This window comes from Felis catus, chromosome B1 (genome assembly GCF_018350175.1).
Source record: "Felis catus isolate Fca126 chromosome B1, F.catus_Fca126_mat1.0, whole genome shotgun sequence".
Taxonomy (NCBI): Eukaryota; Metazoa; Chordata; class Mammalia; order Carnivora; family Felidae; genus Felis; species Felis catus.
In genome coordinates this window covers 21054329-21072883 of record NC_058371.1, presented here as the reverse complement: position 1 = coordinate 21072883, position 18555 = coordinate 21054329, and the positions used below count along the sequence as shown (strand labels likewise).

Genomic DNA, 18555 nt, shown 5'->3' with positions numbered 1-18555 from the left:
TTGATTGGGGAATGTCATTTACCTTAAAGCATTTTAATCTTTAAGGGTGTGATGTGGCCTTGGAGACCCGAGTAAAACTCTGTCTGGTATCTCTTGGGATTCAGTTTGCAGAATCCCCGGCCTCTTCAGCACATCGTCAGCAAAGTCCTTTGGATTCCAAAGTCTCTAAGCATTATCACTGGACTTAGAGTCTGTAAAAAAGAGCATGGAGGCTGGGAGTGGAAACAAGGTTGAAAAGACAGAATACTCTAGAGTTTTCCATCTCATATATTTTTGGGTTTTGGACATATGCACCTGAAGAATTTTAAAGTTCTTGCTTTGCACTGGAAGCCGGCTCCCCTTTGCGGAGTGGGAGTGCCTAGTCTCCATTCTACATGGCCCACCTTCTGTTGTCTTCTCATGCTTCCTTGCTGAAGTTGTCATTGCTTTTCTTGGCTCTTTTGGCCAGACCTGGGCCCTCATTTATGGCCGTTTCGTCTTCTTTCAGTCCACTTTTCAAATGGGCTTTCTCTCATCATTTTTCTTTGGTGGCTTCTCTACTTAGCCTAGTTTCTGTCTTCCCTTCGGTTTTATTTGTTTGCTATTCCATATACCTTTACCTATATACCTGTATAAGTATTTTTTTAAGTGTTCAGGGTCATCTGCTAGTTTTATTTTGATGCCCTTCAGTGACCAAGTTTCAGAACAGAATATTGAAAACATCCTACCTTGCTGTGTGTTTTATTATTTCCCCAAACATGATATGAACACATTGATTCTTAAGGACTGGCTTCTTAGATGATAGGCATTTAAAACAAAAGCCGAATTTTCAGTTGAATCTATTTCTCAACATTCACATGCTTAGTACTGTATGCTTCATTTGAATGTTTTGGCATCCAACTGAATACTGAAAAACTCATTTAACGGTAAGATTTCACTTACGTGAGACCACTCATCTAAATGGTTTGCAAAATCTGCGTGGTTAACCCATACTACACCTTTAATCTGAGTATTCAAAAACATACTGATAAAGCCTTGATTAAAAAAAAAAAACTTGGGGCGCCTGGGTGGCTCAGTCTGTTGGGCGTCCAACTTTGGCTCAGGTCGTGATCTCACGGTCGGTGAGTTCGAGCCCCGCGTCGGGCTCTGTGCTGACAGCTCAGAGCCTGGAGCCTGTTTCAGATTCTGTGTCTCCCTCTCTCTGTGACCTTCCCCCATTCATGCTCTGTCTCTCTCTGTCTCAAAAATGAAGAAACATTAAAAAAACAAAACAAAACACTAATATCGTTCTTTTCGTCGTCACCTGTTGCAATAAGTTTTCATTCTACTGCCTAACAATGTCTGCACATGACACATGCTCAATATGTCATTGTTGAATGGATGCCACTGATTTCAATAATTTGAGAAAGGGTGCTATTTATGTATTTGACTGTATATTCCTTCATTCAAGTTTCCTTCACTGAAAATCCCTATTCTGTTCCAGACACTGGACAACCAAAAGTTATGTGTAGCTCCAGTTTTGGAAGGATTTTTCAGTTAGTTTTACATTAAGGAAACCTTTCATCGATGGATTTATGAGTAGGTTTTTTTGTTGTCATTTTATACGAAGTAACAATACCTATAAACAGATGACTTGGGTACTGTCTATACCAGAAAGCAAGTAAGGAACACGCTCTCTATTACATGAAAATGATGCTGCTTTCTATTTCATCATCAAAAGTACCTGTGCTTGGCGTTTTTGTTTTATTGGTAGTAACAAATTTGTCTTGGTTCTTCTTATATAGTCTCTTACTTGCCTTTTTGGCTATTGTTTTAGAATTGTTGTCCATGGCTGTGGCAGTGTTGTAGATGCCTTTGATAAAACCAAACCAACAGCTAGGGGTTCATTCTCAGCGGGCTCTAAATAGTTGACCAGGTTCTCAGTAACTTAGTTAAGATAACCAGAGCGTGATTGATCTATTAATTTTTCATGTCCAACTTAATAAACATAACATAATATTAATCTCTGGAAGCAAACAGTGTACTATTGTTTTCCTTGTGCTTATGGACTTAAACTTTACATGTTTGTAGGAAAGCCCTCTGCTGTCATTAGTTAACCTTCTCATTGATAAGTACAAGTTGTATTGACTTTAAGATTTGAGGTAAAGTGGTTTTTATTTAAAATGCTGGATTTAAATATGTGGGTTGCATTTCTTCTGTTCCTATTCAGACTTTTACTTTGGAATCTCTGTTCAGAGAAATCCATGGGTATGTGTGGACATACATTATTGAAGATCTATTTTTCTGGGTGTGTATGGACATACGTGGTTATAACACTTGGGGTTTCTTACATCTAAGATGGAATCATCAGGCTACAGTGTCCTATGTGATGATTTCATTCTGCAGATGTCATAAATTTAATTTTATGCCTCTCTCCATCCCTCTTCAAGAAATAAAATAAAAATAAAATCCATACCCACCCATTCATTTCCGGTGCTGCATATTAGTACCTCTCTTCAGAATGTGAGCCAATTTGGGATTCTGCAGTGAGGCAGATGGTATAAGAACGTTCCTTAACCTTTCTTCCAGGAGTTAAAAAAAAAAAAAAAAAAGCCCTATGTTGTATTCATTTTTGGAATATTTTGTGAACAATACACAGCAAAGAATTTTTATTTCCCTTGTTGATTCTTGCTAGTTTTTCCCACAGTTCTGGGGAAAATTCTTTTCTTTCCTTAACCCAATCTGGCTTCAGGAAGCCTTCCTAGGTCTTTATACAATTATATGTAATACAATGCTGTTTATTGCCTTCAAAGCCTACTTCCTAGTGAACCTAGTGATCATGGTGGATGGAACTCCATGTCATTAAGGATGCTGAATGATACTGTAATTAAGAGTCTCTCATTTGATACTTCTTTTGCCCCCCCCCCTTTTTTAGTTAAGTTTTAAGATAAGTGGATCTGTTCTGCTTAAAAACAAATGCTTGTCTCTTCAGAAAATCAAGACAGTACACCTTAAAGCTTCTTTATTTTACTTCTGTGTAAAAGATGTTATGGAAGTTGTTACTTTGATCATTAGAAGAATAAAGATTAGTTAGTTAGGATCTTTTCTTGCCTTGGCTGTGGGTATCTAGCTGCCATATTGGTAGATGATGATAATGATGAGAGTCACCAGTGGAATCAGTGGTAGTGGAATTAAGTGTCTGTATATTGAACCTTAAGGAAAAAATGGGGTCTTTTTGCATGTTCAGTCTTATTTTTTTATGGTCAAATATGACCTCAGGACAGATTTTCAGAATGCAATTCAATTTCTACTTTAAAAAATCACACTAAGGGGCATCTGGTTGGCTCAGTCAGTTGAGCGTCTGGCTCTTCATTTCCGCCCAGGTCATGACCTTGAAGTTGGTGAGATCAAGCCCCACATTGGGCTCAGCACTAATAGCGTGGAGCCTGCTTGGGATTCTCTTTCCCTTTCCCTCTCCCTTGCATGGGCATGTGTGCGTGCACCTGTGTGCTCTCTCTGTCTCTCAAAGTAAATAAAAATAAACTTTAAAAAGTCACACTAAAATCTCTAGAACTTCAAAAATATTGGAGTGGTGGGAGTAAGAAGTCCTCTCTGTATCATACGCAGAGTGTATTTCCTGAAGCACGTGACTTATCTTCCACCCTTCTCCCTGTTCATGCTGTTTGGGTTCCAAAAGCAGTTATGCATTTGGTGGAAACAACTGGATTTGATTTTTGTGAAACTATTAGGCAGAATTTACCACAACTCATATGCAAAACTTAGAGTATTTAGCAATTGTATGTGCATCCAAGTTACTTAATACTGTTTTGATCCATTAGGATTCCTGGAATAGGAAATGGGACTTTGTAACTTTGCTTCTAAGAATATCCTATGAGATAACTCTATTTGGAGTCTTCCAAATAGATGAACAGCGGTTAGTTAATCCATTTTGGAGAAATATGTGTTGTATATATTTACTGCCCAGATCTCGAGTCTGTAGAGAAGCAAAAAATAAGTAACTTGTTTCCTGTTCTCTGGGCATTGACCACCCAGTGAAGGGGTTAATGAGGAAACATACAATGGAAGAACAATGATAAAGCTGTCATCCAGGTGGCAAAAAAAGCTGGAGGTATAGGGAAGAGAGATAACACTCTATTCCAAACTTTACTTTAAAAAAAGGTATGTGTTGTGGTTCTGACATAGACAAAATGCCCAACCAATTTAGGTATTGTCATCATTATAGTTACTATTACTGCTGCTAAAACTACTCTTTCTTTTCCTCTAGTTGCTTTTTGGTAAAACTTGAGTCACTTGGACTTGAGTTCTGGCTGGGCAGTTATTCACCAAAATGTGCATTTGGGAGGGCAATAATACTTACTATTAATTTGGCAAAATTGTGTATCATTTATTACCCCGGACCTCTAGAAAATTATGTGTGCATATATATATATATGTTTTTATTTGGAGAGAGAGCGCATGCTAGCATGCAGGGCAGGGGCAGAGGGAGAGAGAGGATGGAGCCCGCCATGGAGCTCGATCCCACAATACTGGAATCGTGACCAGAGCTGAAATCAAGAGTCTAGCGCTCAACCAATGGAGCTACTCAGGGACCTCTAGAAAATTACATTTAATTGCAAATTCAAACTATTCTGAAACGTTTTAGAAGAAGAGTTAAAACACATTAGGAGATTATATTTTAGATGGAAATCTTTTTTTTTAATTTTTTAAAAATGTGTTTATTTATTTTTGAAGGAGAGAGACAGAGAGAGAGACAGAGCATGAGTGGGGGAGGAGCAGAGAGAGAGAGGCAGACACAGAATTTGAAGCAGGCTCCAGGCTCTGAGCTGTCAGCACAGAGCCTGATGCAGGGCTCGAACTCACGAACTGTGAGATCGTGACCTGAGCCGAAGTCGGATGTTTAACCAACTGAGCCATCCAGGCGCCCCTAGATGGAAGTTTTGAAGAATAAAGCCATTATTAAATTTTTAAAAAATATTTATTTATTTTTGAAGGAGAGAGACAGAGTATGAGTGGGGCAGGGGCAGAGAGAGATGGAGACAGAATCTGAAGCAGGTTCCAGGCTCTGAGCTGTCAGCACAGAGCCTGACCCAGGGCTTGAACTTACAGACTGTGAGATCATGACCTGAGCCGAAGTCGAACACTCAACCAACTGAGCCACCCAGGTGCCTCACATTATTAAATTATTAAATTAAGAGAATGAGATTATTTTAATTTCTTTCTTTAACAGTTGAGTTGTTCCATTAAGCAAGGAGGTATATTTGCACAAACTTAATGAGTTTGAAATCCATAAAGGGCCTTGTCAACAATGGAAACAGGTCTTCATCCATTTTCCCATTATTGCTTCTCCCACAGAACACCCACTGCAGATCAAGAAAGCAGACTCTGTCTACACTTTAGCGTTGGTTGCAATCTTTACTTTCAGCTTGGGATGGAGAAAGGACTGATTAGAAATGCTGATAGCTGAAGAGATACTTGTCTATCCCACATTTGAGAGGGAAGGGTTGTTTTGTTAGAAGAAAGCACATTTAGTTTAGTGTCTACCATTGACCTAGTAGAAGAAAAAAATGCTGTTTTTTTTTAAGTTTATTTATTTTGAGAGAGTGAGAGGAAGTGTATGAGCACTGGAGGAGCAGAGAGAGAGAATCCCAAGCAGGCTCCACACTATCAGCACAGAGCCCAATGTGGGGCTCGATCTCACAAACCATGGGATCATCACCTGAACGGAAATCAAGAGTTGGATGCTTAACCAGCTGAGCCACCCAGGTGCCCCTCGGGGTGGGGGGTGGGGGACATGTTTTACAAGAGATTATATAACCCAAACTATATTTACTATAGTCTTCAGTTCCTGTCAGACAGCTCCTGTCTTCAGTCCTAAGTCAGGCTCTAAGGTGGTACAAGGAAGGTCTCCATGTAGACAGGGAGCTGGTGCCAGAGCTCCACCTTCCAGGTTTCAGGTTCTTGCGAAAATACCGTTTAAAAAAAAAAAATCTGATAATTGTTCCTGAGAGGGGGGTGGAGGTGGGAAGGACAGGTAATTAATTTGCATCTTTAGTTTACTAGACAAATCTTTCCATTTCTACTAGATAAAAGTCGCTTCACAATGTTTTTGTTTGATGGACCTTAGGTGCTCAAAATTCCATTAATCCTAGTTGTTTGCAAGATGACTGGTGTCATGTCATTGCTGATTGGCTCATGCATGACCAATAAGTATTATTTCCAAGTTCTTGGGTTGGATGGGGTATGGATATTCAATGTATTATTATTTTAGAATAATACATGAATAAACAAAACTTTAAATAAATTTCTCCTAAATAAATCAGCAAATAAAAATCTTTACAAATGTCTTTGTGTTTTTCCTTCAAGTAGAAAACATTTGTATTAAATGAAGTTTTCCCCTTTCATTCACAAAGACAGTTTTCTTTAGAGTGACTTTTTTTTTCCTCCTGAAATTCCCTCAGTGTTCACTCCCATAATGTTCCTGGTCTCCTGAAGCAAAGAATACTTAGTATTTTGCAGAGCGTTCATGGTCTACAAGATGTTTGCAACTTGATAAAAGTCTGAATGAAAACTTCACTGATAGTTTGTATCAAATTTAGGTATGAATTCCTCTGGGAAAATTCTTTGTCCGGTAAATTCAGGCTAGTCTGCGTGACCTTTTCTCTGCTTTTAATGATCATATTAAACAACACAATTTTATATTTCTGTTTGAATCCAACATCAAGTTTCAATTCTGTTTCTTTAATTCAGTTGTTATTTGAGCAATCATTTAGGAGATGTTTCTTGGAGACCTAGAAGGAGCCAGGGATGAGCTTTGATACTCCATGCTGAGGGCTCATTAACACTCTGGAGTTATCTTGGCCATGTTAGGAATTTAACTCTTTTGTCCGGGCCAGTCAGTGCAACAAAATGACTTCAGATTGGCTGTGTTTAATCAAGCAAAATGAAATTGCTGTTTTAATTCTTATGTGTGACATTTTGCACTGATCTAGACTTATATATGAAAGAGTTGACAGAAGAATAAGAAACTTCCTCCAAGTCCAAAACCTACTGAGAGTTCATTTTGTTCATCACGTGAAACAAACACCACTGCCAAGGTGCTTGGCCAGGTCCTTAGCGAGTTTCTTCGCAAGTTCCGGCGTGCAGTGAAGATTGAGCACCCACTCTGTGCTGTGTGAAGGATGTGACGTGTGGTGAATCTCCACCCTGGTGGGTCATGGTTTAATCTCTGTGGAATTTGATGGTGTTGAGAGTTACTTCCCTACCAATCCTCTTCTCTTTGGCTGCTCAATCTATATTACAAATTTACATGAACAGTTTCGGAGGGGAGGGTTATAGAACCATGTTGATATATTAATGAAATCCAATTATAGTAAAACTTGCAGTCCATGCTGTTTGAGCAGTCTCTGAAATTTAACTGTCCGACTCTTAAAAGATTGGACAAGTGAATCAAATGGGAGAAATTAATTTTTTTGTTTATTTTTGAGAGAGAGAGAGAGAGAGAGAGAGAGCGAGCACGCATGGGGGAGGGGCAGAGAGCGAGAGGGAGACACGGAATCCGAAGCAGGCTCCGGGCTCCAAGCTGTTGGCACAGAGCCCGACGTGGGGCTGGGACCCACGAACTGTGAGACCATGACCTGAGCTGAAGTTGGACCCTTAACCAACTGCGCCACCCAGGCACCCCACCCCGCCTTTTCTTTTCTCTTTTCTCTTTTCCTTGCTTTGCTTTTCTTGTTATTTTCAGAGAGAAAGAAAAGTGCAAGTCAGGGAGGGGCAGAGAAAGAGGAGACAATCCCAAACAAGCTCTACACCTTGAGTGCAGAGCCCAAGGCAGGGCTTGAACTCACGAACCATGAGATCATGACCTGAGCCGAAGTCAGACACTTAACCAACTGAGTCACCCAGGTGCCTGCCCCAACTTACTGTTTTTTCTAATGAAAAGTTTCATGACAAGTTTCCTATAATTTGCATCAACTGTATTTGAACTAATGGTACTTAACAGTTTTTTGATAGAGGAGCGCCTCCTTCTTCTGTCCATTCTGATTATATTTTCATGGAAGGAAGAAGAAACACACATATGCATGAAAAATACAAATGCCCCAGTAGTTTTCTGTAATATATCTGGTGGTGAAAGCTTCCCTGAATTCAGTGATTAGGAGCCCAGAATGAGGCCCCTGCAATTCAGAAAGCCCTTTCAGCTCCTGGGAAGGGTATCTTAGGAGAGACCGTCTGGGGGCAGGATGGGTCCTTCGTGGGTCCGACATCCTTTCTTCTTGCTGATGTAAAGCTGCTCGTGGCCCACGGAGGGGCTGAGATCTGGCTCAGAGGTACGTGTGGCTGTGGGGGCTGAGCTGAAAGCTGTGACAGTAACACCACGATGCCCAGGGAAGCAGTGGCCTGACATCAAAGGAACACTTTGGACTTACGTTGTTTCCAGAGTCGCCATCTTTCTCTCTTCCATATTCCCAGATTTCTATGTCTACATATGGGCCAGGAAATAAATTTGATTCTAAGCATAGCTGAGATCACTTGAATTGAATAGTTGTAAATATATACATAAATGGGAAGAAAAACATAAGAGATAAGAATAGTCAGTGCCCTCTTTTCTTCTCTAAAATTGGAGCGTCTTTGGAATGGCATTTGAAATTCAGCCGTATGGCTCAGTGTCAGTCTGATGTGTATATTCTAGAAATCTCTGGAAGTTAATACACTTCAGTGTGATGGAACTAAAGACGTCATGCAGAACTGAAGAGTGACTGCATCACTGCAGATGCTTAATAATGTGCCTAATGAAAAACAGGCAGAGTGAAGAATTTTAATTTTTTTTTTTTAAGATTTATTTTTGGGAGACAGAGAGTGCAGGCAGGGGAGGGGCAGAGAGAGAGGGAGACACAGAACATGAAGCAGACTCCAGGCTCCAAGCTCTGAGCTCTGAGCTGTCAGCACAGAGCTGCACAAGGGGCTTGAACCCACGAAGCGTGGGATCATGACCTGGGCCAAAGTCGGATGCTTAACTGACTGAGCCACCCAGGTGCCCCAAGAGTGAAGAATTTTAAAGTGGATTTCTCCACTGACGTGCTTGTCTTTTGCAAAACTTGCTTTATATGTGGTTAAGATTTGTACTGTTTTGTTGCAAAGAGCCCTCTTTAAATGCATTACGTTTGTGACATAGTGGTTGTGTAGGTGGCGTAGGACTTTTGTATGCAGTATTCATCAAGAAAAGAACACAAAGCACATTTCCATGCCATTGAGAAGCAATAGTGGGTGTCGATAAAATGTGTAGTACTAGAGTTTTGAAAACATATCTTGGGCTGGTGCCTGTTTTAAACTCTCCTGAAACAGTTTATTTAAAACAAAATCACTTTTTTTTTTTTTTTGGTTAGATGGTAACACAGGCATAAGGCTCCGTATCCCAGAAATTTGGTTCTGCCACTATGAAAATGGGGAGATACTGTGGTAATAACTGGTTTTTCCATGCCAAACCCTACACTTAACAGTGCATTGAAAACTGTCTCGTGGGCGATTTGTGAAGCTTTGAAGTGTTCGCTTCCTGCCTCCCTGGCCGCGGACCATTTCTGAGCTCCTGGCACTGTGTATGTGCCAGCCAAGCACAGTGCTAGACAGGTTTGGAAGACGAGGAGGTAAGCTCCTAAGAATGACAATTTAGGGCTCTCTTTTTATAGGATAAGAAACTGAGATATTAAGAGGTGTAACTTATCTGAGGTTAGACAGCTAGGGGCAGAGTGAAGACTTGATTTCCAGATTTCGACATAGCAAAAGCACGGATTTATATCAGGCTATTCTGCTTTTGTGAAAGTAAATCATAATCACTCGTAATATACTACTTAGGTGGTAGGAAGTTTATAAACGGGGAATCAAAGTACAGTTTTTAACCTAGGTTTTTAGATTTTAAAATTTCTTAGAAATTAGCATATTTGAATAAGATATTTTCGTGTAGTGGCATTCTTAGGATGTGAAATATTTTTTTTTAAATGGCTTGTTTTTACCCCCCACCCCCCCCAAAAAAGGAAAAATGTAATCTTAACCTAAAAATAAAATGACTTTAATATGGGTTCTAAGCTATCTAAAGTCATTAGGATTTAAACCTCCTAAGTGGTGCTTTTAAGCAAATAAGTTCTGTTTGGAGTGCTATTGTGCTATCTAGAGGAAAAAAAAAGGCTCGATTTTTTACTTTTTCTGATTATCGTAGGTAACAGATGGTTTGCACTTAGTTCAGTGAACCAAACAAAGAGCAGACTTTGCATAAAATTTCTGTTGATGGTGCATTTTATCTCACTGAAATGGGTTGTATGGACCTTCTGAATAATGAATAGCATATTTGTATTATTCTGATCTTTTCTGCTACAGAGTGCCAGATAAATATGAAGGAAAAACGACCTGGCATTGCCCTTTAAAAGTTGTACAGTATCAGGGCGCCTGGGTGGCTCAGCCGGTTAAGCGTCTGACTTCTGCTCAGGTCGTGATCTCTCAGTTTGTGGGTTCGAGCTCTGCGTAGGTCTCTGTGCTGACAGCTCGGAGCCTGGAGCCTGCTTCAGATTCTGTCCCCTTCTGTCTCTGCCCGTCCCGCATTCGTGCTCTCTCTCTCTGCCTCAAAAATGAATAAACGTTAAAAACAAAACACACAGGCCAGTCCTGAGCACCTCAGTGCAACAGTCAGAGAGCACGTCTGTGGGTTGTCTCCCCTCTGGGCTCCTGTGGCATTGCTCACCACGCCCCAGGAGCTGGAAGGTGTGGTGACAGGAAGGGGACAGTTCTCATAGCTCTGCCCCACCACCTGCTGCCATTGGAAGATCAGAACAACTAGAGGCAATCGTTTAAACAATGACTGTTCCTTCCAGGGGAGCCTGGGTGTCCAACTTCAGCTCAGGACACGATCTCATGGCTCATGGGTTCGAGCCCCACGTCGGGCTGTGTTCTGACAGCTCAGAGCCTGGAGCCTGCTTTGGATTCTCTGTCTCTCCCTCTGTCCCTCCCCTGCTCACACTCTCTTTCTGAAAAAATGAATAAACATTAAAAAAAAAAAAAGTTGTACAGAATCTATTTTTTACTCTTACTACTGTGCCAACTCGAGGCATGTTGCAGGCCCTGACTAATTTTACAACTGATAAGTTGCTCCAGTGACTTTGGAAACTGCAGGCACTTTTATCTCCTTGAACTACATTGAAATTGTAGTAACTTAATTTTTGTAAGGATTTTAAACCTGAAAGAAAGCCTGGGGAACCCCATCGTACCTCTCTAATCCCCCAGTCTTGAAATTGTTTAGTACAGTTGCTGTCTAATGTTTGACTTTCTGTCGATCCACCAGCCTGTTCTTAGTTGTCGCTTAACTCTTGTGTGGCGTCAAAAGGTGGAGGTGACGGAGGTGTGAGGCAGGCAGGATGACGTGGCTGCCGCGGAGGTCACTTGACCAGCCAGGAGTTCCAGACACACCTGCAGTTGGTAATTGAAAGCTCAGTTGAGAACTTTACTTCATCTCACAGATTTTCTTTTTAACTTTTTTAACGTTTATTCATTTTTTGAGAGACAGGGCATGAGCGGGGGAGGGGCAGCGAGAGAGGGAGACGCAGAATCCGAAGCAGGTTCCAGGCTGGGAGCTGTCAGCACAGAGCCCGACCCGAGGCTCAAACTCAGGAGCTGTGAGATCATGACCTGAGCTGAAGTCAGGTGCCCCTCAGGTGCCCTTCATCTCACATAATTTTAACGCATTACGTAGCAGACAGGGGAATCGGTAAAGTTGAACTACATATTTTCACTTCTAACTTTGTATGCATGAAACAGAATTCAGGCTGTTTTCAAGAAGTGGAAGAAAAGGAAGATTTGAACCAAGTGTAATTTCCGTTGAGATAAAAGGTGAGCAAAGAATGCAAGGATCCTTATTTTTTTTTCCGCCCCCAGAAAATGATATATGTAGAATAGTGTTTGAAGGCAGAGAAAATAATTTTTCTCTGGGGTTCACTTCAGCAGAACTTGCACGGAGATTATTTTCTGAAGCATAATATACAGCATTCCTAGTTTTAATAAATCATGAGATTCTAGGCTCACAAGACACCTGTACATTTCATCCCAAACAGAATCATGCCTCACCATTCCTCACAGGTGTGTGTATTGTGTAAGAGTGAGCTGGAGGTTGTATGTGTGCAGACACATCTGTAGAAAAGTCAACATTTCCTAACTAGTAACATTAACGATAATAGTTTGTATTTAAAAACAATAAAATGTTGGTGATATCTATAGTTGTAGAAAAATCAGCATTTTCTCCTTAACTTCTTAATTCCCAACACTAATTGTTCCAACTCTGATTGTTCCAACTCTTTCAGTGCTTAGGAAAAGAAGGGCTTAGGACATCAGAAGATCCCTTAAGCTCCTTTCCTGCTCTAGAAGTAAAATAGCAAGTTCCCTTTTATTATTCCCTAGGTTTTCCTATTATTCCCTAGGCTCCCATCAAGAGCCTCCTGATGTCTTTTGTGGCCATGTCAGGTATGATGCACTCAGACGTAAGAGACCTATGTGGCTGGGATGCGCGGGGTCGGGGGTGGTGGACAGTGGCAACTGGTGGCCATTTCAGGTAATTCAGCTTATAATCAAGGAAGCATTTTCAGCGGGCTACAGGTGTCCTCTCTTCCCCCCTACCTCATTTAGTCTCCTGTCCTCTTCTTAGTCCTCCTCCACCCGCCTCTGCCTCTCCCCTCCTCCTCCCCCTCCTCCTCCTCCTCCTCTTGGTCCCTTTGTCCTTTTCTCCCTCCTCCCCCCTCCTCCTCCTCATCCCCTTGTCCCCCTTTCTTCTGCCTACTCCTCCTCCTCCCTCCTCTTGCTCCTCCCTTATCATTTTTCTAGTTGGAAGTGTGAGGGGGCAAACTGTCTAGATAAACCTGAGCCCACTGCTCACCAGAGACTCAGCTGTCAAGACTGAGCTCTTCTGTGGACCATGCTCTGGTGTCATCCTTAACTGTCTGCTGTCCTTGTCGCGTGGGGTGTATTTTCTCCTTTGGATGAGGTCAGCCTTGTAGAACATTGTTAACGGGCACTTGGCAGAGGCTCTGGGGAGCATGCTGTTGAGTGGAGAAGCTGGTGTCAGCATCTGCTTTCCCTCCACTCCCTCATTCTCTTTGTATACTCCCTTTCCCTCAAGCCTGACTCTAAATGCTAACTTCAGGATAATGGGCAACCTTTTCAGAGTATAAAAATCAACAGTGGATGTAGAGAGGTACTTCTGTAATAACTTTTTAAGAAAAATCTGCTTCGCTTATAGCATCACATTAACTTTGTGTGGAAGAGGCCCTTGTAGTTACTCAAAAAAAAAAAAAAAGCCAATGCATTTTCTCAAGAAGTCAGCCCCTCTATGAGTCATCCCTTTTAGTTATTGCTTTTCCAAGTAACTTTTAAATGGAGCTAGTTTAATGGCTTGAATTAGAGTAACAGAGTTACTGCTTTTTGAAATCCTGTTATGACATTTGTTATTATAGAAATTACTCACAGGATAGAATTCAGTGAATTAGATTTCTATTCGAGTAATATTTGTCTTTAAAGCATTAATTATTATATATTTTTAAATTATTGCATTTAAAAGACATCTACTGGCAGAACATATTTTAGGTCAGGCTTTTCAAGGATAATAACCATTTTATAAGGACTTGCTGGTACATGGTACTAAATTGGAGGTTGTACAAAGCCCAAAAGGCAACCCATCATTGAAGGAATTTCCCATTGAAATACAAATCAAAACCACACTCAGATCACCTCACACCAGTCAGAGTGGCCAAAATGAACAAATCAGGAGACTATATATGCTGGAGTGGATGTGGAGAAACAGGAACCCTCTTGCACTGTTGGTGGGAATGCAAACTGGTGCAGCCGCTCTGGAAAACGGTGTGGAGGTTCCTCAAAAAATTAAAAATAGATCTACCCCATGACCCAGCAATAGCACTGCTAGGAATTTACCCAAGGGATACAGGAGTGCTGATGCATAGGGGCAGTTGTACCCCAATGTTTAGAGCAGCACTCTCAACAATAGCCAAATTATGGAAAGAGCCTAAATGTCCATCAACTGATGAATGGATAAAGAAATTGTGATTTATATACACAATGGAGTACTACGTGGCAATGAGAAAGAATGATATATGGCCCTTTGTAGCAACGTGGACAGAACTGGAGAGTGTGATGCTAAGTGAAATAAGCCATACAGAGAAAGACAGATACCATATGTTTTCACTCTTAGGTGGATCCTGAGAAACTTAACAGAAACCCATGGGGGAGGGGAAGGAAAAAAAAAAAAAAAAGAGGTTAGAGTGGGAGAGAGCCAAAGCATAAGAGACTCTTAAAAACTGAGAACAAACTGAGGGTTGATGGACGGTGGGAGGGAGGCGAGGGTGGGTGATGGGGATTGAGAAGGGCACCTTTTGGGATGAGCACTGGGTGTTGTATGGAAACCAATTTGACAATAAATTTAAAAAAAAAAAGAAGAAAGAATTTCCCATTTACAACTTAGACTCTGAAAGCTAGAATTTAGAGGGTTTGAACCCATACTAGGGCCACCAGAGTTTATGTTTCTTCACAAGCCACCTCTTGACAAACTGTGACTATGGAACCAATAATTGCACAGCATTGTATGCCATTCTTTAAGGAAATGAAATCTTTGGCTCATTGGCCCAAAGATAAACTTTAAGCTATTTTATAATTTCATTTTTCTCCTTTAAAAACATATAGCCACTCAGTAGTTCTGGAATGCCCACTAAATGCAGAACTTTTCTGTGTACTTAGATACACACACAAATTTTAAAAAGGATATGTTCTTTGAGCTCTTAAAATTTATACTCTAAGTCAGACTTATTGGTGTCTCTATACCCAGAACAGAGTAACAAACGACATGGCTCTTTTCCTAAGCCCTAGAGACATACAATCCAATATCTATCATTAAAAAATAGAACCCCAGGTGGTTCTGGAGTAAATAAAAATAGCCTTTCTCAACACTCTTAAAGTCCTTTTTTCTCCAAAAAAATTTTTTAATTATGTTGAAGTAAACATAGCTTAAAATATACTGCCTTGCCATTTTTTTTAAATTAAAGTCTTAACATTTATTTATTTATTTTTAGAGAGAGAAAATGCATGAGCAGGAGAGGGGCAGAGAGAGAGAGGGAGAGGGAGAGAATCCTAAGCAGGCTCCATACCATCACCATGGGAGCCTGACCTGGGACTTGAACTCACAAACAGGGAAGTCATGACCTGAACTGAAGCCAAGAGTCGGGCACTTAAGCAAGTGAGTGAGCCACCCAGGCACCCCACCTGTCTTAACCGTTTTTAAGTGTACATTTCAGTAGTGTTAGTTTACTTAGTTGTGTAACCAACCTCTAGAACTTTTTCCTTTTTTAAAACTAAACTCTATACCCAGAGAACAATTCCGTCTTTCTCTCTCCTCTCAACCCCAGGCAATCATTCTATGGATTTGACTACTCTAGATACTTTATATAAGTGCAATTCAACAGTATTTATCTTTTTGTGACTGGCTTATTTCACTTAGTGTAATGCCCTCAAGGTTCATTCATGCTGTAACGTGTGTCAAAATAGCCTGGCTTTGTTTTTTTGTTTTAATGTTTATTTACTTTTGAGAGAGAGAGGGAAACCGAGAATCCCAAGCAGGCTCCGCACTGTCAGTACAGAACCCCACATGGGGCTCGAACTCACAAACTGTGAAATCATGACCTGAGATGAAATCAAGAATCAGACACTTAATTGACTAAGCCACCCAGGCGCCCTGAATATCCTGTTGTTTAGGGCTGAATAATATTCCAGTGTGTGTATACACCACATTTTGTGTATCCATTCATTTGTCAGAGAATACTTAGATTGCTTCCAACTTTAGGTATTGTGAATAATGCTGCTGTAAACATGCGTGTGCAAATATCTTTTTGAGTCCCTGTTTACAATTATTTTGAATATATACCCAAAAATGGAATTGCTGAATCATATGGTTATTTTAATTTTTTTAAAGAATCAGTATAGGGGTGCATCAGTAGCTCAGTTGGTTAAGTGTCCAACTTCAGCTTAGGTCATGGATCTCGTGGTTCGTGGGTTCTAGTCCCACGCTGGGCTCTGTGCCTACAGCTCAGAGCCTGGAGCCTGCTTCAGATGTGTCTCCATCTGTCTCTGTCCTTCCCCCTCTCTCGCTGTCCTTCTCTCTCTCTTTCTTCTTTCTTCTTTAAAAATTTTTTAAAAAGAATCGCTATACTGTTTTCCATAGTGGTTGCACCATTTTACATTCCCACCAATAGTGCACAAGGTTTCCAGTCTCTCCACATCCTTGCCAACACTTAGTATTTTCTGTTTTATTTTTTTAAATTAATAATCATCCCAGTAGGTGTTAGAGTGCTGTTATAATTACAAATTTTCTCTAAACTAAATAAATATAAAATCAAATGTTTTACTTTCCTTCACACCAAAAGAAGTTTAAAACATTACCTGGTTGTTTTCCTAAGATTTAAAAGTTTCCATTTATTCTCAGGGTAAGTTGCCTTTTGTATACAACAGGCAAAAGATATACATAAGTTGCCTTTTGTATAATAGCATCTGTCAGTAAAGAAAGCCCTGAGCTTGTCTCAACACACAAATAGCATGTGAATAAGGATGTACACGCTCCACTCTTACAGGATTGCTTGGGCGTCAAAGCCCCCCTCCACGTTCGTGAGGCTTCCCACTGATTCAGTCCCAATTCCCTGGGTCCAGGTATGTAATGCAAACGAATGAAACAGGCGTGTGGTGAACTAGAAAGCAAACTTTTAAAAGTACCACGTGCACTGAAGCATCGTTTGGGAGGTGGGAAGAGTGGCTGATAGAGTCAGCAGAGTCCTGGAAACTGTGGAAAGAGTAGATGTGACTTGAGAATGCAGCCCAGGAAAAAACCCTATTTTTATTCCATCTCTCTTTAAGTATGTCAGAACACGCTATATATAAAGCACTTCCAAATATCTTTTCCCTTAAAAATGCACAGAGAAAGGGTGAAGCTGGGAGATCTGTAGCCGCAGTTGGTGGCAGTTGACTCCTTGCATTTAATTCTGAAATAACTTAAACTTTTAAATTTCTTAGATTTCCCTCTTCTCTGAAAGCTATTCTGAGTGGGAACAAAGCTGAGTCTTGCCTGTATGGAATGACTTTTTCCTGTTTCTCAGTTTCTGTATTCACCTTTTAGGCTAGCTTCACTATCCTTTGTTTCAGCCAAAAATGTTGTCTTGTGAAAATGATCACTTAAAACCTCATCTTCCAGAAGATTCTACTTTTTCAAATTGATGGATCACAACTACCTTAAGTCTTAGAAGCATGACAGTAATAAGGATACAGGCAGGAGAGGGTCTGATAAATTTTACTGAAATGAGAAAGACAGTCTCCTGTTAGTATGCGATCTGAATAGTCCCAGTGTTGAGTATTATCATAGTCTGGGTTAAGAGAGTAAGAGCTTTTTTTTCCCCCTGGTCTTGTAGGACATTGGTTTTGGAAGGTACATTGGTTGAGCTGCCATTAAAGGCAGGTGAAGCTTTAAACTTAAGAAAGTTTACCAAGTCAGTATTTATTTAATCTGAATAACAGAAATGTAATGGTGTAATACCCTTTGACACTTCCCAAAGTCATCAGTGCAATGAGGCCATACCTGGTGGGTTTTTTTATTTTCTCGTCACTGTGGTCTTACAAAGATGGAGACTGGCCACTTTCTTGAGAAGGGTAAAGATACGGTTATTGATTGGGGTGGGAGATTTTTTGGCAACATAGACTTTGGTGTAATCTGACTGCTGGTTTATATATATGCAGAGAATCATGAAAAATAAACCTTTTCAGCCACAGAAAAATATTAAATCAGAGAATCTGAGTTGGCAGTTACCTTAGCTAAAACCCTTTTAACTAAACCCAGTTCTGCAGATTTCTGAATCACCTGTCCTCTGTTTAAAATAATGACAGAAATCTGACACCTTTATTGGTGGGCAGCTTCTTTGGGCAGAAACACTCTTTATTGGGGAGGTGTTTATTTTATTGCGTCAATATTTTACTCTTTTTGTATTATGGCCTTTATTTGGAGTTTTGCCTCCTGGTATAACATGGCTAGTGTTATTGTCTTCTTATATGTTGCCATTCACATATTTGAAGAAAGTTACCGTCTCTAAGTATTTTTCTTCTCCCAAGAGTGAAAAGAAGCAAGAATGTAGAAATAATACCAACTTATTTTTCATAAGTGTTTTGCTTTTTCCAGACACCTTTCTTGTTTATTTAATGCTTGTGGCAGTTCTATTTCAAAGGTGGAAAGATGGAGACTCCAGCAACTTGCCCAGATACATGGCCAATAACTCTCAGTCTTACGGGCTAGGATTCTTTCTAGGCTCCAGCCACACCCCTGCTTTTTATACCCAAACACCTGCTACTGATCTAATTGTTTAAGTGCTGACATGGTTTACAGACTCCTCAACCTATCCAGGTTGCTCCTTACTGGACGTAGTTGGTCAACATTGAAGAAAAAGATGGTGGCCACATACAGCCAAGCAGTCATCCATTCGGGCACTGTTTGAGTGCCTGCTGTGTGCC

General features: G+C 40.5%; 1 protein-coding gene across 4 annotated transcripts in view; it reads left to right on the top strand.

The window, feature by feature from the left end:
- Positions 1-18555, top strand: part of SLC7A2 (solute carrier family 7 member 2) — a 75926-nt gene that overhangs the window by 1511 nt on the left and 55860 nt on the right. The gene's annotated exons all lie outside the window — the stretch shown is intronic.